Source organism: Salmo salar, chromosome 01 (genome assembly GCF_965601325.2).
Source record: "Salmo salar chromosome 01, fSalSal1, whole genome shotgun sequence".
In the NCBI taxonomy this organism is placed as follows: Eukaryota; Metazoa; Chordata; class Actinopteri; order Salmoniformes; family Salmonidae; genus Salmo; species Salmo salar.
This window is the reverse complement of record NC_138291.1, coordinates 48,753,826-48,776,746: the sequence shown is the minus strand read 5'-3', so window position 1 is coordinate 48,776,746 and position 22,921 is coordinate 48,753,826. Positions and strand designations below refer to the sequence as shown.

At 43.3% G+C, this 22,921-nt stretch overlaps 1 pseudogene; it reads right to left on the bottom strand.

Annotated features, from left to right (window-relative positions):
• Window positions 1–22,921, bottom strand: part of LOC106602852 (ribokinase-like) — a 40,621-nt pseudogene that overhangs the window by 1,420 nt on the left and 16,280 nt on the right.

Sequence of the window (22,921 nt, the reverse complement as noted above, 5' to 3'; positions counted from 1 at the left end):
GCAGGTAGGGAATCATCTTTTCCATTCAAGCCAAAAGGGGTTACTTACTTGTGAGGCAGCTGCTATGCTATTGATGTGCGGGGCCGTGACCCTGAAGATACAATAGAATGGTTGTGAAGGAGGTGAGGAAGGGGGGCTGGGTTTGTTTTTTAACTGCAGGCTTCAGCGCTCGCCACAGCGCCTCAGGCACATAGGTGCTGAAATGTATTTATTGTGTTAATATTTTTTATATTATTATTCTATTTATTTTTTGAGGGGTGGGGGGTATTCTGCATTGTTGGTAAGGGCCCATAAGTAATCATTTCACTGTTAGTCTACACCTGTTGTTTACGAAGCATGTAAGAATTATAATTTGATTTGAATTGACATTGTATGGAAGGAAGTGAGTTATTTTACATATTAGGTGTGTGTGTGTGTGTGTGTGTGTGTGTGTGTGTGTGTGTGTGTGTGTGTGTGTGTGTGTGTGTGTGTGTGTGTGTTGCTTCACATTGTCTATTTCACCTCTGATTCGTTACAGCAGAACACATCAGAGGCTCTGTAGAAATCGGAATGCAAGTCTGGAATGGCCGGCGCTGGGTTGAAATTGGTCTTCACTGTAAGATATAGGAAACAGTATCTATATATACAGTGCCTTTGGAAAGTATTCAGACCCCTTTTTCCACAGTTTGTTAGGTTAAAACCTTATTTTAAAATTGATTAAATTGTTTCCCTCATCAATCTACCCATAATGACAAAGCAAAAACTGGTTTTTTGAAAGTTTTGCAAATTTATATAAAAAAAAGAAACTGAAATATCACATTTACATAAGTATTCAGACCCTTTACTCACTCTTCTTGGATATGACGCTACAAGCTTGGCACACCTGTATTTGGGGAGTTTCTCCATTCTTCTCTGCAGATCCTCTCAAGCTTTGTCAGGTTAGATGGAGAGCGTTGCTGCACAGCTATTTTCAGGTCTCTCCAGAGATGTTCGATCGGGTTCAAGTCTGGGCACTGGCAGGGCCACTCAAGGACATTCAGAGACTTGTCCCGAAGCCACTCCTTGGCTGTGTGCTTAGGGTTGTTGTCCTGTTGGAAGGTGAACCATCGCCCCAGTCTGAGATCCTGAGTGCTCTTGAGCAGGTTTTCCTCAAGGATCTCTCTGTACTTTGCTCCGTTCATCTTTGCCTCGACCTGACTAGTCTCCCAGTCCCTGCCGCTGAAAAACATCCCCACGTCATGATGCTGCCACCACCTTGCTTCACCGTAGAGATGGTAACAGGTTTCCTCTCTAGACCTGATGCTTGGCATTCAGGCCAAAGAGTTCAATCTTGGTTTCATTAGACCAGAGAATATTTTCTTTCATGGTCTGAGAGTCTTTAGGTGCCTTTTGGCAAACTCCAAGTGGGCTGTCATGTCTCTTTTACTGAGGAGTGGCTTCCGTCTGGCGCTTCTACCGTAAAGGCCTGATTGGTGGAGTGCTACAGAGATGGTTGTCCTTCTGGAAGGTTCTCCCATCTCCACAGAGGAACTTTAGAGCTCTGTCAGACTGACCACTGGGTTTTTGGTCACCTCCCTAACCAAGGCCATTCTCCCCCGATTGCCTAGTTTGGCCGGGCAGGCAACTCTAGGAAGAGTCTTGGTGGTTCCAAACTTCTTCCATTTAAGAATGATGGAGGCCACTGTGTTCTTGGGGACCTTCAATGCTGCAGAAATGTTTTGGTACCCTTCCCCATATCTGTGCCTCAACACAATCCTGTCTCATAGCTTTACGGACAATTCCTTCGACCTCATTACTTGGTTTTTGCTCTGACATGCACTGTCAACTGAGACCTTATATAGACAGGTGTGTGCCTTTCCAAATCATGTCCAATCAATTGAATTTACATCAGGTGGACTCCAATCAAGTTGTAGAAACATCTCAAGGATGATCAATGGAAACAGGATGCACCTGAGCTCAATTTCGAGTCTCATAGCAAAGGATCTGAATACTTATGTAAATAAGGTATTTGTTTTTTATATTTAATGCGTTTGCTAAAATAAAATAAACTGTCTTTGCTTTTTCATTATGGGGTATTGTTTTTAAAATCCATTTTAGAATAAGGCTATAATGTAACAAAATGTGAATATTTTCCAAAGGCACTGTATCCTACTCAAACGGTACAGTACATATCAGGTAAATGCTACCAGAGAACAATCCATTCCACTGCAGAATGCTGAAACAATGGAACAACTGAACAACTCCATTCACTGAGTTTGATAAAGGGCATAAGAGAAAGCTAGTGTTTACGGAAATATGTTGGTATAAAAAAAAGCTTACAGCACACACCAATGTTGATCCAACCAAGTGGACAAAATCCGAATTACGTAATTTATATGTTGTAAACTGGTTTCCTGGTTGTACAAGATTACAACCCGGTCTTTTATTATGATGACATCAAGACATTTGGGAAATACATATTTTGACTCTTATCCAGTCAGAGAACCAGTTAGTATTTTTTCTGGTTGCTAAAAAGACATCTAGAAAACTCCTTTTTACAATCAGTATACAAGCTAAGCATTTCCTGCTGGGAAAATCCCTCCCTATTGGACAATCAGCAACAATTCGAGTTAAACATAGTAAATAGTCCCTTTTAAACCTATATTGTATATTCAGATATATATCAAAACTAATATCTCGATTCATAAACAAAAATCACATACTTATCAGCTATAAATGGCAAAAATTACATTATTACTAATTTCCACAATTTCTGACGACACAGACTTTCCCTTTACAACTATATGCCAATCAGAAACTCGTTGATTTCTCTTTCAGTGGGTACAATGGCTTCCATGGGGTTCACTCTGCAGGCAAAGCTTAAGTGGATGAATGCTATAAAAAGCAGCCCTTTTAAATATCAAATTAGAATTTCCTGGACAAGAAAAAACAGCAGTGCCCAGAGAGGTGGCCTTACACATGCTCTGTTCTTGCGTGTGTGCGTATATTCCTCTATGTACAAGGTGTAAACCTATGCGTGCATGTGTGTTTGGGAAAGCATCAGTGGAAGGGTGAGCTGTATGTAGTCATGTTATTTTTACTCGTTATTGTTATTAACTGTGTATTTATGCCTCGTGTCACTATTTCTATTTTTATTTTATATCTTTATCTTTAAATCTGCATTGTTGGAAAACTAGGATCCGTAAGAAAGAATTTCACTGTTGTTTATGAAGCATGTGACAAATACAATTTAATTTGTAACCCTGTGCGTGTTTTTGAGGTGGTTATTCTCAGTGTATGTGTTGTATCCCAGTCTACACAGTGCATATTCATGACACTTAAACCTACATATTTTTTATCCAACATCATGTTATTCTGTGTATGTGTGTGTGTGGATGTACATGCAGTGAACTCCAAAAGTATTGGGACTGTGACCTTTTTTGAGAGAGAGGGGGGGGGGGGGGGGATCTACCCCAGCACATTGGATTTGAACGATAATTAATTAGCTTTAATTTGAGGGTATTTTCATCCAAATCGGGTGAACCGTTTAGAAATTACAGCACTTTTACTACATCATCCCCCCATTTTAGGGGACCAAAAGAATTGGGACAAATGCACTTATACAGTGCCTTCAGATAGTATTGATATAGCCTTGATTTATTCCAGATTTTTTAGATACTTCTGTATTTCATTTTCAATACATTTGCAAATATTTCAAAAAACATGGTTTCACTTTGTCCTTATGGGGTATTGTGTGTAGATGGGTGAGGAACAATATAAATGTAATCCATTTTGAATTCAGGCTGTAACGCAACCAAAAATGTGGAATACATCAAGAGGTATAAATACTTTCTGAAGGCACTGTGTGTGTATTAAAGTAGTCAAAAGTTTAGTATTTGGTCTCAAAACTTGTGTTTCAGAAAATGTTGTTCCAAATAGAAATTAATGGTAAATAATGTATTGTGTCATTTTAGAGGGACTTTTATTGTAAATAAGAATAGAATGAAACGGTATCAACCATATCCACAACCATATCAACACCCCATTTGAATCCGTTCCAAAAATTCCATTCCAGTCATTACAATGAGCCCATCCTCCTATAGCTCCACCCACCAGCCTCCACTGGTTTCTAAACACTTCTACGTTAATGTGGTTGCTACCATGATTACGGATAGTCCTGAATGAATCGGGAATAATGATAAATGAGAAAGTTACAGACGCACAAATATCATTCCTCCAAGACCTCTCACCATTACAATAACAGGGGAGGTTAGCATTTTTGGGGGGAGTATGATATTTATGCCTCTAACTTTCTCACTCATCATTACTCAGGATTTATTAAGGATTACCAGTAATCATTATAGCATTCAGATTAATGTAGAAGGGTTTAGAAACATATTCTCTTCTTATTTACAATTAAAGTAACTCTAAAATGACACAATACATTATTTACCATTCATTTCTATTTGGCACAAAATAACTGTGTATGTGACTAATCTAAATATCTCCCTGCATATTTACTCTAAAGGCCTTTTGTATTCTTGCATGTCTGTGAAATAAAACCCTATTTTGTATCTGTGTGTGAGTATGTGATTGTGTATGTGTGTGGGTGTGCGTAAGTGAGCAGCTGCGTGGGTTTGCTCAGGGCTTTGGCCACCTCGCACTCTGAGGTGGATGCTGGGGCCTCTTTCAAGTAAAATAGGAAACAGCGTGTCACACACACAGACACAAACACATGATACAGATCATACCTTCCTTCCACTTTCCAAGGAGTTTCTGGATCAAAGAAACAACTCTCTTTCCTCTCTCTCCCCTCTCTCAATATCTGCCCCCTCTTCTCTTTCACAGCGGGTCTCAACTTAACTTCCATCTCTCAGCTCATTCTTTCTTTCTATCTCCCCCTCTCTGTCTTTTGTCTATCTCCTCTTTCTAGACTTTGCCCTTCCTTTCTCTCTGAATCTCTATCTCAAATACTGTACTCTGGTCCCTCTTTCTCTAATTCCTCCCACTCTCATCCTTCTCTCACTCTTTGTCTCTCTCATCTATGCTTGTGTATCGAAAAACAGTGTAAACTAAAGAGGCACCGCCAGTTCAGCTGTACGGCCAGCGCTATCACCCTCTTCCTCACCCCTATCTTGAGAACCATCTGCCATCTGTTCACATCGACCACATCACCAGAGGAGGATGTTCAACCACAGTCCAGAGCAATGCTTGTGAATTAGCTACAGTGCACAAAATTGCACAAACAATAACGTGTGCCCAATACACTTGACATTACAGCAGGGTTGGGGTCAACTCTATTCTAATTCAGTCAAATCAAGGTCACGACAGTAACAAATAATGGTAATACTGGACCTAGGCAAATCAAATCAGGAAGTAAAGGAAAATTTGCGTTGTAATTTCACTATAATTCCTGAGAATTGACTAAATGGTAATGGAGGACCCCAACCCTGCAGGGCAGACCCATAATAATCAACAAGTTCCTAATGTCTCAGTCAGTCATAACCATAAAGAGACAATGACTCGGCCCAAAGCCGGAAGTTTACATTCACTTAGGTTGGAGTCATTAAAACTCGTTTTTCAACCACTCCAAAAAAAAATATTGTTAACAAACTATAGTTTTGGCAAGTCAGTTAGGACATCTACTTTGTGCATGACACAAGTAATTTTTCCAACAATTGTAAACAGACAGATTATTTCACTTATAATTCACTGCATCACATTTCCAGTGGGTCAGAAGTTTACATAAACTAAGTTCACTCTGCCTTTAAACAGCTTGGAAAATTCCAGAAAATGATGTCATGGCTTTAGAATCTTCTGATAGGCTAATTTACATAATTTGAGTTAATTGGAGGTGTACCTGTGGATGTATTTCAAGGCCTACCTTCAAACTCAGTGCCTCTTTGCTTGACATTATGGGAAAATCAAAAGAAATCAGCCAAGACCTCAGAAAAGAAATTGTAGACCTCCACAAGTCTGGTTCATCCTTGGGAGCAATTTCCAAATGCCTGAAGGTACCACGTTCATCTGTACAAACAATAGTACGCAAGTATGAACACCATGGGACCACGTAGCCGTCATACCGCTCAGGAAGGAGACGTGTTCTGTCTCCTAGAGATGAATGTACTTTGGTGCGAAAGTGCAAATCAATCCCAGAACAACAGCAAAGTACCTGGTGAAGATGCTGGAGGAAACAGGTATCTATATCCACAGTAAAACGAGTCCTATATCGACATAACCTGAAGGGCCGCTCAGCAAGGAAGAAGCCACTGCTCCAAAACTGCCATAAAAAAGCCAGACTACGGTTTGCAACTGCACATGGGGACAAAGATCGTACTTTTTGGAGAAATGTCCCCTGGTCTGATGAAACAAAAATAGAACTGTTTGGCCATAATGATCATCGTTATGTTTGGAGGTAAAAGGGGGAAGCCGAAGAACAACATCCCAACCGTGAAGCACGGGGGTGGCAGCATCATGTTGTAGGGGTGCTTTGATTGCAGGAGGGAGTGGTGCACTTCACAAAATAGATGGCATCATGAGGAAGTAAAATGATGTGAATATATTGAAGCAACATCTCAAGACATCAATCAGGAAGTTAAAGCTTGGTCACAAATGGGTCTTCCAAATGGACAATGACCCCAAGCATACTTCCAAAGTTGTGGCAAAATGGCTTAAAGACAACAAAGTCAAGGTATTGGAGTGGCCATCACAAATCCCTGACCGCAATCCCATCAAAAATTTGTGGGCAGAACTGAAAAAGCATGTGCGAGCAAGGAGGCCTTTCAAACCTGACTCAGTTACACCAGCTCTGTCAGGAGGATTGGGCCAAAATTCACCCAACTTATTGTGGGAAGCCTGTGGAAGGCTATCCGAAGCATTTGACCCAAGTTAAACAATTTAAAGGCAATGCTACTAAATACTAATTGAGTGTATGTAAACTTCTGACCCACTGGGAATGCAATGAAATAAATAAAAGCTGAAATAAATCATTCTCTCTACTATTATTCTGACATTTCACATTCTTAAAATAAAGTGGTGATCCGAACTGACCTAAAACAGGGAATTTTTACTAGGATTAAATGTCAGGAATTGTGAAAAACTGAGTTTAAATGTATCTGGCTAAGGTGTAAGTAAACTTCCTACTTCAACTGTAAGCGCCAGACACAGTGCTAAATACTTAGCTGTTAGCTAATAGTCATCAGTCAGCCATTTTTCACTCCCGGTGTTGTGGAGAACAGCTGTAGTAGATGTGAAGAGAGAGGGTGGGTTAGAGGCACATCTGTTGTGGCAGATGTTTTGGTAACATCTATAAGAGATGTACATGTTCTGAGTCATGTCTGGAGGTGTTGTGAGTCTGGATGTGCATTCTAAATGGCACCCTATTCCCTATGCACTGTAAAAAGTGGGATGGCGCAGTTGTTCATGTGATGTGTTTTTACTGATTAGAATGATAGAAAATTCCGCTTTGGTTCATTCAACCTATTCTATTCTATTTGTCAGATTTTTTTATATTGAATGAAAGCTTCTGAATTGCTTTCAACACCTCATGCTCATGAGCATTGAATAGCAGTGGAGGCAGTGTAGTAGGCGTCAGCCTATCTGAAGAGTGGCTTATTGGGGGCGTGGATTTCAGTTAGTGCTTTTTGCCCACTTGTAAGAGTGACATTCCAGTTAATGTGGCCTATTGTATTTGTTTTTCAAGCTGGAACTTGTACACTGTCAGTATCTGTAATGATACAGTACTTGCATAATTGCATGTGATACTAAAGAGCCTGATAAGGTTTCTAAGTTAAGTTATCCATAGCTTGGTTATGATATTGCAGTTACTAAATGTGAAGGTCTTCTGTAAAAAGTAAGTTGAAGTATTTCTTTGGGGTTGATCCAAAAAGTAATTTTTAACAGTGTGAGCCGTGGTCAAAAGTAGTGCACTATATTGGGAATAGGATCCCATTTGCAACACAACCTGGGTCTTTTGGTCTGTCGGGTTGGCTGAGCTGCGTGTATTTGTAATTGCCATCCTCCAATGTATTTGCATGCACACACACACACACCACACACACACAGAGCAGAGTTTTTGAAAACTGTAATGATGAGAGACAGAAATGTAGGGATGGAGAAAGTGATAGAGAAAGAAAGAGAAGGCAGGTGTTTCAAAGAGGCAGAAGAGGAGAATGAGAGAAGTAGAGAAAAAGGAGGGATCGGGGCTGAAAGAGAGAAATACTGTAAGCACAGTCTGTATGTGTACACAATGGGAGACAGAAGAGCTGGTTTCAAGTGCAGTGCGCAGTAGGTGTTTATTGGTAAAGGACCACAGGAGGAGACAGGTAGCTGGGTCCAGGGACAGGCAGAAGGTCATACACAGGGTGTCCAAAAAGGCAACAGTACAGGCAGGGAAAAGGCTAGTAACGTTGTCTGGTAGATCAGGCAGTAAATTGATAACAGGAAATCCAATAGGCTAAAGTACAGGCAGGGAATAGGCAAAAGGCATCGTTTGTGAGGCAGGCCAAAACTATCATACACAGGAGGATTAAATTACGGGGGAAAAAAACAGCGCTCCGGATAGAAGTGTCACAAAACAAACAACACCTCTCAATGATGGGGTGCAAATAACTGAACTAAATATTGTGTGATAATGACATACAGGTGTGTGAACAAGTGATCAGAATTCAGGTGATTGGGATCTGGAGAGTGAGCTGCGTTCAGGGATCTATGTGTTTGAGAGTGTGAGTTGGAAGCAGACGTTACACAGTCTCTAACACACACACACACACACACACACACACACACACACACACACACACACACACACACACACACACACACACACACACACACACACACAGGTCACTGGGGGTGTTTGGAGAGGGTTTAATAATAGGCTCTAATTGTGTCTGGTAAGAAAATAGCAAAGTTGCTTCTTGAACAGATAGCAGAAAAGAAAGAGAGATGGAGAGAGATAGAAGCAGAGGGAAAGAGAGAGTGAAATAGGGAGAGAGAGAGAGAGAAGGTAAGAGTTAGAAAAAAAGAAAAAAAAAGGGAGAGAGATAGTAAGAGAAAGCGCTTTGGATGGATGCATTACCCCTTACAGGTTCATCTAATTGCCCCCATCTTTCTAATGAGGTAGAGTGAAAGGATATAGAGACAGAGATGGAGAGATGGAGAATAAACAACATATTAATTTGTTGGTGGAAAAGGACACACAGGCAAAAAAAGAAATACATATTCAGCGTATGATTTTTTTATCAAAACAGTGCGTCACAATGAAAGCAATCCCATTGGGCTGTATAGTACATACTGTACACAGTAAATCCATACATAAATATCTTACAAAATTATTCAATCTTTGAAGAATTATTTCAGTGATTATATTTGAAGCTACACCAAGTTTAGATAATGAAAAAGCAAGAAGCAGGACCGCAACCATGGAGAGTTATTTCTACATATCTGTTTAACTTTTCATCCTTGAGGAAATTTCCCGAGGTGTCATATGCGTAAGCCCGGCAGCAGCGAGCCCACCGGGTGGGAGGGGGGACATTCACGTAATCCACTAGCACTGCAATCATCACTATCACTTCACAGTGGCTCCTTTCGCTCCATGCAGTGATGCCAATTAGCGCCTTGGTAGAGGGAGTTTATTGGCTGATTGGCATAATCCATGCAGAGGTGTATGATATCAGGGGTGGCATGTCTGAGATGGCGTGCGGTGCCATATGGGTTGCCCAGATTGCCCATCTGTGGTTGAGTGCCTGTTACGGCATGCTGGTGATGGTTACTAATAACGGGCCTCTGACACCAGGGCCAGATGTTCCTGGATGTCCCAACTCCCCAGATGTCTGTGTGACCCCGACACAGTCCAAGAATAGATCGGGGTGCTAATGATGATAGAGCGTCGTGGCCTACATCCAGATGTACCGTTGTTTTCCAAGACAGACAGACAGACAAACAGACTTAGATAGTACGAAGACAGACGTCCAGACTGACCTGGGCCAGGAGCTGGGCCTGCCGGGAGGTGTTCGGGCTGACTTCCAGCTGGCACACCAGCACCTTGGCATGGATCAGGGCTGACAGGGCCCGCCACAGATCCTTGCCAACCACCAGCAGGTTGGCGCCGGCCACAATCACAATGGCGATCTCCCCTGCGGACGTGACACAACTGGAAGTGGCCCAATGGAAAGATGATGACGGGGCAGAAAGCTCACTCGCCCTTGCATACGACAACATATGTATGTGTGTTTCTGTTTGTGTCTTCTCTGCGTATATTGTAAAATTAGCCAGGACTCCCTTTATATCTGCATCTGTATCCACAAAATAAATACATTTCCTGGATTCAGTTCGAACGGAAATGACCATAGACCATTGTTTTCAACGAGAATCTTTATCTATTCAACCTCGTTCAAATCTGTTGGTGCCCACATGCATTGGTTAGTGTACTTTCTTCCATGCCAACTGATTCCATTTGTTAGCCTATTTTCTGCCATACTGACTGATTCTGGATCATCCCCAGTTCTAGACATAACTATTTCTATTTAAACGTCTTAGCAGGCCTGGAAGCAGTTGCTAAAAGATCATAGTCAAACATCTTCCTACACACAATTACTCCATGTGCTACCTGTTTACTGCTTTTTTGTCTTTGTATGGAGACCTAATTAGGACATGAGGATCAATACATTGTCTTCTAGCTAGCTTAATAGGCTATATCACACTTGGTAGCATTATAAAAATCAAATCAAACGTTATTTGTCACATGCGCCGAATAAAAAAAGTGTAGACTTTACCGTGAAATGTTTACTTACAAGCCCTTAACCAACAGTGCAGTTCAAGAAGTGTTAAGAAAATATTTACCAAGTAGACTAAAATAAAAAAGTAACACAATAACAATAACAATAAGGAGGTTTTCTACAGGGGGCATCGGTACCGAGTTAGTGTGCGGGGGTACAGATTAGTTGAGGTTATTTGTACATGTAGGTGGGGATGAAGTGACTATGCATAGATAATAACAACGAGTAGCAGCAGTGTACAAAAGGGAGGGGGGTCAATGTAAATTGTCCGGTGGCGATTTTATTAGTTGTTCAGCAGTCTTATGGCTTGGGGGTAGAAGCAGTTGAGGATCCTCTTGGTCCTAGACTTGGCGCTCCGGTACTGCTTGCCTTGCAGTAGCAGAGAAAACAGTCTATAACTTGGGTGACTGGAGTCTCTGACAATTTTATGGGCTTTCCTCTGACATGCCTATTCTATAGGTCCTGGATGGCAGCTACAGAGGACTGTTCGCACTACCCTCTGTAGCGCCTTACGGTCGGATGCCGAGCAGTTGCCATACCAGGCGGTGATGCAACCGGTCAGGATGCTCTCGGTGGTGCAGCTGTAGAACCTTTTGAGGATCTGGGGACCCATGCCAAATCTTTTCAGTCTCCTGGGGGGGAAAAGGTTTTGTCGTACCCTCTTCACGACTGTCTTGGTATGTTTGGACCATGATAGTTCGTTGGTGATGTGGACACCAAGAAACTTGAAACTCTCGACCCGCTCCACTACAGCCCCATCGATGTTAATGGGGGCCTGTTCGGCCCGCCTTTTCCTATAGTCCACAATCAGCTCCTTAGTCTTGCACACATTGCACAGAGTGCTCTGTAGTTTGCAGAGTTTTATTTTTGCTAAGCATATCTTTTGACCACCAGAACTTGGTCCAGAACAATCGGATGTGTGTCTGTTTCTATCTGTGTACCTCAGCAGGATTCTCCAGATTTACGCCTATTCACACACACACACTCAAGCAGTGCACTCACCCACATATCAGCACCTGGTTCTATTTGCAGACATAGACGCAGATATAGAGAGAGCCCAAGCTAATTTTACACTCTGTGGTGAGTAGGGTTTATATGGAAGTAGTAGAGTGGTGCTTGCTAATCCTTTCCCCATTCAGATGCACCTAGTGTGTTTATGTGTGTCTGTTTGTATGTTAGTACACATCCAACGAATCATGCTCCTAAGTAAAGCATATGTACAGTATGTGTGTGTCTGAGTGTGTAACCAAGTACGTGCACATTCGATGAGTGAGTGATTGTGTGTATGTTATTTGTTGGGGGGGGGTGGATAACATTCCAACAGGGCCTACTGCCCTTGTTTACCTGCATCGTTGACAATGACAGAGGCAGAACCAGTGGCAGCGTCAGCCATCTGCCCCACAAAGTCTAGAGAGGGAGAAAAAAATTAGAAACATTAAGCATTTCAATACATATAATGTAACCATTCATTTCTAATCGTTTGACACTTTTGGGACTATTCCATTGGTTCAGTTATGCTGCGCAACCTCAATTTTAAACCAAGCATAAGAAAACGTACTATTTCGATCAAGGTCTGGGATGATGCATGCCATGAAATCACGTCTATCTGTTCAGTTTTAAGCTAGTTTTGAAATAAGTTTTGGTGTTCCAACCTGTGGATACACCATTGTCCTTGAAATTCAGAATTTAGTTTTCTCCAAAGTCTTTGCCAACCTGAAAGAAAAATGTCATGATGAAACTTTGAAAACACTGATCTAAGCCATACATGAGAAATCAACAGAATTGGTTGTATTTTCTTGTACCCCGCTGGCATACTGGCAAAGTGCCGTCACTCAACACAAACACATGCACACACACACATACACACACACACACACACACATATCGACACACACAAACACACACACACACATGGCCATTGCGCCAAGCCTTCAAGATATGACGATCCCACCCGTCCGACGCCTCCTCATGTCCACCTCTCCTCCCTCATCCTCCCCACTTCCCTCCATCCGCTCTGGGATGTCCACATCATAAACTCACTCGGGGGGCATCAACGGGGTCCCCACCTCGCCCTCAGGCTCCCCACTTTTATCCTACGCTTTCAAACAAGAAGCCAAAGAGGCATCTGTGCCCTAACTGCCTATGATGTGTAGTATGCAGCGGTAGTAGCACTACAGTGGCAGCCTTGGCCCCCTTTTTGTTTGAAGTGCGGCCTTCCTCCTTCGATGTTTCTTAAAAGCCTAGGCATCTAGTTTTGGGCTGTGCCCATGCCTGGAGAGCCGCTCTTGCGTTGTACTTGCATATCGATCTGGCCCTTTGTTCTTTACAGAGGTGGGGCTTCAGCTACTTTGGTGAAAGTTTTTCATGCTGTGCTGTGCCTAGCTGATTAGAAACCTTGGGTTGGATGTATGGGAATAATGGGTGTTTGAAGGAGAGTGGTGTTTGGGTGTGTGTTATCTGTGTGTAATGGTAAAGATCAAGAGAGAATGAGGGCCAGGGCGTTGACAGGTGGGGTGAGAGGAGGTCGGCATGACTAAGGTAAAATAGTAATCGACTGGTTGGTAGGTAAGTAGATACATTTCAAATTGTATTTGTCACATGCGCCGAATACAACAGGTGTAGACCTTACTGCGGAATGCTTATATATATATATATATATATATATATATTTTTTTTTTTAAGTATTTGATCCCCTGCTGATTTTGTACGTTTGCCCACTTACAAAGAAATGATCAGTCTATACGGATCCTTTCTTTGTCAGTGGGCAAACGTACAAAATCAGCAGGGGATCAAATACTTTTTTCCCCCACTCTCTCTCTATATATATATATATATATATATATATATATATATATAGAGAGAGAGAGAGAGAGAGAGAGAGAGAGAGAGAGAGAGAGAGAGAGAGAGAGAGAGAGAGAGAGAGAGAGAGAGAGAGAGAGAGAGAGAGAGAGAGAGAGAGAGGAGAGAGAGAGAGAGAGAGAGAGAGAGAGAGAGAGAGACTATCACAGTGTCATACCTTGCATACCATGGCAGTTTCGGCTTCTATTCTAGCTGCCAGAATACACTGGTTTGACCCTATGCCTCTGAAACCGATGAAGAACTTGTCAGAAACCCAGCCAAAAACCCCAAACAGCAAGCAATGCAGGTGTAGAAGCACGGTGGCTAGGAACAACTCCCTAGAAAGGCCGAAACCTAGAGAGGAACCAGGCTGTGAGGGGTGGCCAGTCCTCTTCTGGCTGTGCCGGGTGGAGATTATAACAGAACATGGCCAAGATGTTCAAATGTTCATAAATGGCCGGCATGCTCAAATAATAATAATTACAGTAGTTGTCGAGGGTGCAACAGGTCAGCACCTCAGGAGTAAATGTCAGTTGGCTTTTCATAGCGGATCAATGAGAGTATCTCTACCGCTCCTGCTGTCTTTAGAGACTTGAAAACAGCAGGTCTAGGACAGGTAGCACGTCCGGTGAACAGGTCAGGGTTCCATAGCCGCAGGCAGAACAGTTGAAACTGGAGCAGCAGCACGGCCAGGTGGACTGGGGACAGCAAGGAGTCATCATGCCAGGTAGTCCTGAGGCATGGTCCTAGTGCCCAGGTCCCCCGAGAGAGAGAAAGAAAGAAAGAATTAGAGAGAGCATACTGGAGAAATACTCCAGATATAACAGACTGACCCTGGCCCCCCGACACATAAACTACTGCAGCATAAATACTGGAGGCTGAGACAGGAGGGGTCAGGAGACACTGTGGCCCCATCCGATGATACCCCCGGACAGGGCCAAACAGGCAGTATATAACCCCACCCACTTTGCCAAAGCACAGCCTCCACACCACTAGAGTGATATCTTTAACCACCAACTTACCATCCTGAGACAAGGCTGAGTATAGCCTACAAAGATCTCCGCTACGGCACAACCCATGGGGGGGCGACAACCCAGACAGGAAGACCACGTCAGTGACTCAACCCACTCAAGTGACTCACCCCTCCTAGGGACGGCATGGAAGAGCACCAGTAAGCCAGTGACTTGGCCCCTGTAATAGGGTTAGAGGCAGAGAATCCCAGTGGAGAGAGGGGAACCGGCTAGGCAGAGACAGCAAGGGCAGTTCGTTGCTCCAGTGCCTTTCCGTTCACCTTCACACTCCTGGGCCAGACTACACTCAATCATAGGACCTACTGAAGAGATGACTCTTGTGACCACGGATGGTCTCTCCCGCCTTGGGTAGCCTTGGTGCCTGGCAGAGGGAGAAATAGCACAGGTCAAAATATCCCTCACAGACTTATAATACAACACTTTATTAAAAAGTTTAAAAGTAACTTACAAAAGCTATGACACGGGTTCAATGATATGTCCATTATTGAGACAGAAATAATTGTTCTCTGGTGATATGATCTCTGCCAAGACCCAAACCACAACTGCTTTGATTTAACTATGTCAGTGCCAATGCCAGTAATGCCTGACTCACTACAGGGTTGGGCCATGCTTTCCACCGCCCTCTCTCCACCAGGCTACCACCCTACGGGCTGGTGATGTCAGAGAGAGTTGTCTGTCTGCTTTCTCCTCTGTCTGCTTTCTCCTCTAACAGAGACTCACCAGGCGACTTCAGGGTCACAGCAGGTTGGCAAGAACAGGGTAAATAACTTGTTTTTCACCATGACCCTTAGCTATTATCGACATTTGGTTATTGATAAAGTGTGTGTGTGTACTTACTATAGTAAACTGTAGTATACTGTAGAATGCTATACTACACACTGTAGTATACCTCAATCATGTGTAGTACTTACTATAGAATTCTGTAGTATACTGTAGAACACTATTGTAAATGCTAGGGTATACTACAGACTGCCAAAACTCTACAGTAAATACGACAGAAATGTCTATATAAGGTCCCACAGTTGACAGTGGATGTCAGAGCAAAAACCAAGCCATGAGGTCAAAGGAATTGTCCGTAGAGCTCCAAGACAGGATTGTGTCGAGGCACAGATCTGGGAAAGGGTACCAAATCATTTCTGCGGCATTGAAGGTCCCCAAGAACACAGTGGCCTCCATCATTGGAAGAAGTTTGGAACCACCAAGACTCTTCCTAGAGCTGGTTACCCGGCCAAACTGAGCAATCGGGGGAGAAGGGCCTTGGTCAGGGAGGTGACCAAGAACCCAATGGTCACGCTGACAGAGCTCCAGAAGAGATATGGTACATTATAAACAAGTCTAGCTGTTTGGTCGTTAAAACCTCTTACATCTAGACGTTCCGCTAGCGGAACACCTGCTCCAATATCCAATGATAGGCGTGGCGCGAATTACAAATTCCTCAAAAATACAAAAACTTCAATTTTTCAAACATATGACTATTTCACAGCATTTTAAAGATAAGACTCTCCTTTATCTAACCACACTGTCCGATTTCAAAAAGGCTTTACAGCGAAAGCAAAACATTAGATTATGTCAGCAGAGTACCAAGCCAGAAATAATCAGACACCCATTTTTCAAGCTAGCATATAATGTCACAAAAACCCAGAAGACAGCTAAATGCAGCACTAACCTTTGATGATCTTCATCAGATGACACACCTAGGACATTATGTTATACAATACATGCATGTTTTGTTCAATCAAGTTCATATTTATATCAAAAAACAGCTTTTTACATTAGCATGTGACGTTCAGAACTAGCATACCCCCCGCAAACTTCCGGGGAATTTGCTAACAATTTACTAAATTACTCATGATAAACGTTCACAAAAAGCATAACAATCATTTTAAGAATTATAGATACAGAACTCCTCTATGCACTCGATATGTCCGATTTTAAAATAGCTTTTTGGTGAAAGCACATTTTGCAATATTCTAAGTACATAGCCCAGGCATCATGGGCTAGCTATTTAGACACCCGGCAAGTTTAGCACTCACCAATATCAGATTTACTATTATAAAAGTTTGATTACCTTTTGTTGTCTTCGTCAGAATGCACTCCCAGGACTGCTACTTCAATAACAAATGTTGGTTTGGTCCAAAATAATCCATCGTTATATCCGAATAGCGGTGTTTTGTTCGTGCGTCCTAGACACTATCCGAATGGTAAAGAAGGGTCGTGCGCATGGCGCAATTCGTGACAAAAAAAATCTAAATATTCCATTACCGTACTTCGAAGCATGTCAACCGCTGTTTAAAATCCATTTTTATGCCATTTTTCTCGTAAAAAAGCGATAATATTCCGACCGGGAATGTCCATTTAGCTAAACAGAGGAAAGAAAACAAAGCTTTCGGTCGATGCGGGCACGAGCCTGAGTCTCACAGTACTGTAACCAGCCACTACCCAAACGCGCTACTTTGTTTCAGCCAGAGCCTGCAAAGCCACGATCCAGCATTTTGCCGCCTTCTGAGAACCTATGGCAGCCATAGGAAGTGTCACGGGACAGCTAAGATCCTCACTCTTCAATAAACAGAGACAAGAAGAACGACACCTTGTCAGACAGGCCACTTCCTGCATGAAATCTTCTCAGGTTTTTGCCTGCCATATGAGTTCTGTTATACTCACAGACACCATTCAAACAGTTTTAGAAACTTTAGGGTGTTTTCTATCCAAAGCCAATAATTATATGCATATTCTAGTTACTGGGCAGGAGTAGTAACCAGATTAAATCGAGTACGTTTTTTATCCAGCCGTGAAAATACTGCCCCCTAGCCATAACAGGTTAACCTATGTTTTGTTTTTTGTCAGCACAACCTGTTATTTGACTGGTTCATGGAATGAGTTTGGCTGTGGATGTGTTCCGTGTGATGCATTGATGATGAAGTTTGCATTTATCTTTTACAATAAAAGGTCAAATTGAGGAATAAAGTTTAAGACCTTTATTTTCCATCAGTACAAAAAAAATATTTAGATGCTGTTCAGACAACAATGCTGTTTAGACGCGTTTGTTGCGTCATATGTTCTGTGGCTACTGTTCCAATCACATATTTGAGATCGTACGCTGCAGGGACCACTCAACAATGATCACAAATATACGTGATTGTACGCATCAAAGGGTTAAGGTGCTCCAAAGCTTTTTACTATCATTCTTTATGTCATTTATCTTCTTCTTTTTATTCAATTTAGTCACATGATGTCTCAATTTGCAATACGTTTGCCAATCGGTTGTGCAGTCAGACTTATTTGCCGTTCCTTTTACCTCATCCCTCTCAACCAACAAGTATTCTTTACATCAACAATATAGGAATTAACCATAGTATTTAACCATAATATACCATAGTATTTTTTCATGTGGGTGTGTGTGCATGTATACAGTATGTGTGTGGGTGTGGGTGTGTGTATTACAGTAAGTTTACATAAAAAAAATAGGTATTTGTTGTTTTTCCCATCCTCAGAATTTCCAGTAACCTGGGTGTGTCCTCCTCCATTGTGTCCTCCTCCCAGAGTGCTAAGAACCTTGGCGTGACCCTGGACAACACCCTGTCGTTCTCCACTAGCATCAAGGCGGTGACCCGATCCTGTAGGTTCATGCTCTACAACATTCATAGAGTACGACCCTGCCTTACACAGGCAGGTCCTAATCCAGGCACTTGTCATCTCCCGTCTGGATTACTGCAACTCGCTGTTGGCTGGGCTCACTGCCTGTGCCATTAAACCCCTACAACTCATCCAGAACGCCACAGCCCGTCTGGTGTTCAACCTTCCCAAGTTCTCTCACGTCACCCTGCTCCTCCGCACACTCCACTGGCTTCCAGTTGAAGCTCGCATCTGCTACAAGACCATGGTGCTTGCCTACGGAACTGTGAGGGGAACGGCACCTCCGTACCTTCATGCTCTGATCAGTCCCTACACCCAAACAAGGGCACTGCGTTCATCCACCTCTGGTCTGCTGGCCCCCCTACCTCTGCGGAAGCACAGTTCCCGCTCAGCCCAGTCAAAACTGTTCGCTGCTCTGGCACCCCAATGGTGGAACAAGCTCCCTCACGACGCCAGGACAGCGGAGTCAATCACCACCTTCCGGAGACACCTGAAACCCCACCTCTTTAAGGAATATCTGGGATAGGATAAAGTAATCCTTCTAAGCCCCCCCTCCCCCGCCCCCCCCCCCCCCCAAAAAAAAATATATAGATGTACTATTGTAAAGTGGTTGTTCCACTGGATATCATAAGGTGAATGCACCAATTTCTAAGTCGCTCTGGATAAAAGTGTCTGCTAAATGACGTAAATGTAAATGTGTTGATGCAGGAGATTTGAGGTTATTTGATCAAAACCAAAATAGCGGGGAACATATGGGTGTCCATATGTTCACTGGTTTTGATTAATCATGTTCTATGTCTTATGTCCTCTTTTTTCAAGTACTGTGATATATCAATCATTTGTTGAAACATTCTTGCAGAGGTGGGACCAAGTCACTATTATTCGAAGCACAAGCAAGTCTCAAGGTCCAAGTCTAAAGTCGAGTAACAAGAAGAACGGGTTGAGACTCGAATCAAGTCTAAGTCCTGCATACCATACACGGAACAATAATTGTATCTTCTGTTCTGACTCCAAAGCGTGTGGAGCGCCGGCCAGGTAGCATATTTCTATGCACACTGAGGTGCCCGTGCTCCTATTACGCACAACAAAAATGACAAAGACATAGGAACCGGACACACCGAACTGAAACGTAACTCGGGAAATATGAACAAAGGAAACCATACATTGAATAAACAGAACTTCTACCTCATTAGACTTCATGTGCACAATAAACATTGCGCTCACACAGATCAGAGTAAGAAATGGTTGGCTAAATGAAAATGTGTCATAGGTCTATTAAACATGAAACAGATAAAATAAATGTCTATGTGTAGCATTAAACGGTACGGGGATGGAATGATGAAACGCTAGCAATTATTGTAGTATTACATGGAATATAGATTTACCACATATGCATTAAACGTGTGAAAGCAACAGCAAACATTTCAACAAGAGAAAAAAGCACTCTCCACTGGAGGGAGTTTGGAGAGCCGTGCCTCTTCGCCACAGTAGCCTAAAAATGTATTTTAACAACAAATTCCAAATGCAAGCTTCATAAGTAAATTATACATTTCAAGCTATTTTTACATACCAAAAGACCAGTAGGCCTATGCTAGTAATTGTTGCCCCATTGCTGGTGAGCTTGCAAAGTAAACAGTTAATATTCTTGATCACCAAATATTTTTTGGAGCTGCATATTTATTTACTATGGCAATCCTCTCTCCCTACACTGCACCCAATCCTATAGCTGTACTGCAAATCAGAAATCTGTTTGGTAGCTCACCCGACCAGTGTTGATTGACAGTTTGCTGGTCCAATCAGAGGGCCGGGTGTGTGTTTCACTAGCCAATCTGTTTCAGTTTTTTTGCAAGGGCCATGCTGCAGCTACTGTCTCTGGCTGCGTGTAGAGTAATCCACATAGACTGTGCCACAAAATGAGTGACAAATGATTACAAAACCTGACCAGATAATTTCAAGTCATCTCTCTCAAGTCAAAGTTGAGTCCCGAGTCTTGAGGCTCCAAGTCTCCCAAGTGGACTCCCGAGTGGCGCAGCAGTCTAAGGCACTGCATCTGTGCTAGAGGCATCACTACAGACCCTGGTTTAATTCCTGGCTGTATCACAACCGGCCGTGATTGGGAGTCCCAAAGGGCGGTGCATTATTGGACCAGTGTCGTCCGGGGTAGGCCGTCATTGTAAATAAGAATTTGTTCTTAACTGACTTGCCTAGTTAAATAAATAAAAGTCCAAGTCATTTTATTTTCTATCAAATCGAGTCTCAAGTCATCACATTTGTGACTCGAGTCAGACTCGAATCCAAGTCATTTGACTCGAGTCCACAACTCTGCATTTGTGTACTAATCTATTTTAGCCTATATAATGTAGCATTGTGTACTATGCTTCTTATTGCTCTCCTATATGTCATCAGCCACACATTAAAGTAAACTATGTAGAAGAAATCACTCTATGTAGTCTCACTTTTTTTATTACACTAAGTTTAATTAGCTTATATAATGTATCTACAGTTGATCCCATAGGTTGTTTGTTTTGTTGGAATAGGAAGGAAGCATTTATTGTTAAACTCAGAAAATGTTCTTCTGTGTGTTGGGTGACTAGAAAAGTAGCCTTTTGTCAAAGGATTTCACTTTCTATTCAAGAGCTCGCTCTTGCTCTCTCGCTCTCTGTCTCTCTCTCTCTTTCTCTCCTAACGCACGCATGTGCACACACACACACGAACCAGGGTGGCGATAGTGTTTGTTACTATGCAAACTTGAGAGGAAGTAGGGGAGGGTGTGAGTGTGTGGGCCAAGCATAGTAATTGCACTCTACACACACACACACACACACACACACACACACACACACACACACACACACACACACACACACACACACACACACACACACACACACACACACACACACACACACACACACACACACACACACACACACACACATATAGATACAAGCACACGCACGTACACACGTAACAACATATACACACACACACACACACACATTCACACACACAGCTTCCAGTCCCACCTTTATTGGCAACTTACTACAGCTATTGGCTTGCTTGGCTGCCTAGCATCTCAACACCTATGATTTACATTTACATTTAAGTCATTTAGCAGACGCTCTTATCCAGAGCGACTTACAAATTGGTGCATTCACCTTATGATATCCAGTGGAACAACCACTTTACAATAGTGCATCTAAATCTTTTAAGGGGGGGGGGGGGTTAGAAGGATTACTTTATCCTATCCTAGGTATTCCTTAAAGAGGTGGGGTTTCAGGTGTCTCCGGAAGGTGGTGATTGACTCCGCTGTCCTGGCGTCGTGAGGGAGCTTGTTCCACCATTGGGGTGCCAGAGCAGCGAACAGTTTTGACTGGGCTGAGCGGGAACTGTGCTTCCTCAGAGGTAGGGGGGCCAGCAGGCCAGAGGTGGATGAACGCAGTGCCCTTGTTTGGGTGTAGGGCCTGATCAGAGCCTGAAGGTATGGAGGTGCCGTTCCCTTCACAGCTCCGTAGGCAATCACCATGGTCTTGTAGCGGATGCGAGCATCAACTGGAAGCCAGTGGAGAGAGCGGAGGAGCGGGGTGACGTGAGAGAACTTGGGAAGGTTGAACACCAGACGGGCTGCGGCGTTCTGGATGAGTTGTAGGGGTTTAATGGCACAGGCAGGGAGCCCAGCCAACAGCGAGTTGCAGTAATCCAGACGGGAGATGACAAGTGCCTGGATTAGGACCTGCGCCGCTTCCTGTGTGAGGCAGGGTCGTACTCTGCGAATGTTGTAGAGCATGAACCTACAGGATCGGGTCACCGCCTTGATGTTAGTGGAGAACGACAGGGTGTTGTCCAGGATCACGCCAAGGTTCTTAGCACTCTGGGAGGAGGACACAAGGGAGTTGTCAACCATGATGGCGAGATCATGGAACGGGCAGTCCTTCCCCGGGAGGAAGAGCAGCTCCGTCTTGCCGAGGTTCAGCTTGAGGTGGTGATCCGTCATCCACACTGATATGTCTGACAGACATGCAGAGATGCGATTCGCTGCCTGGTTATCAGAAGGGGGAAAGGAGAAGATTAATTGTGTGTCGTCTGCATAGCAATGATAGGAGAGACCATGTGAGGATATGACAGAGCCAAGTGACTTGGTGTATAGCGAGAATAGGAGAGGGCCTAGAACAGAGCCCTGGGGGACACCAGTGGTGAGAGCGCATGGTGCGGAGACAGATTCTCGCCACGCCACCTGGTAGGAGAGACCTGTCAGGTAGGACGCAATCCAAGCGTGGGCCGCGCCGGAGATGCCCAACTCGGAGAGGGTGGAGAGGAGGATCTGATGGTTCACAGTATCAAAGGCAGCAGATAGGTCTAGAAGGATGAGAGCAGAGGAGAGAGAGTTAGCTTTAGCAGTGCGTAGAGCCTCCGTGACACAGAGAAGAGCAGTCTCAGTTGAATGCCCAGTCTTGAAACCTGACTGATTAGGATCAAGAAGGTCATTCTGAGAGAGATAGCAGGAGAGCTGGCCAAGGACGGCACGTTCAAGAGTTTTGGAGAGAAAAGAAAGAAGGGATACTGGTCTGTAGTTGTTGACATCGGAGGGATCGAGTGTAGGTTTTTTCAGAAGGGGTGCAACTCTCGCTCTCTTGAAGACGGAAGGGACGTAGCCAGCGGTCAAGGATGAGTTGATGAGTTGAT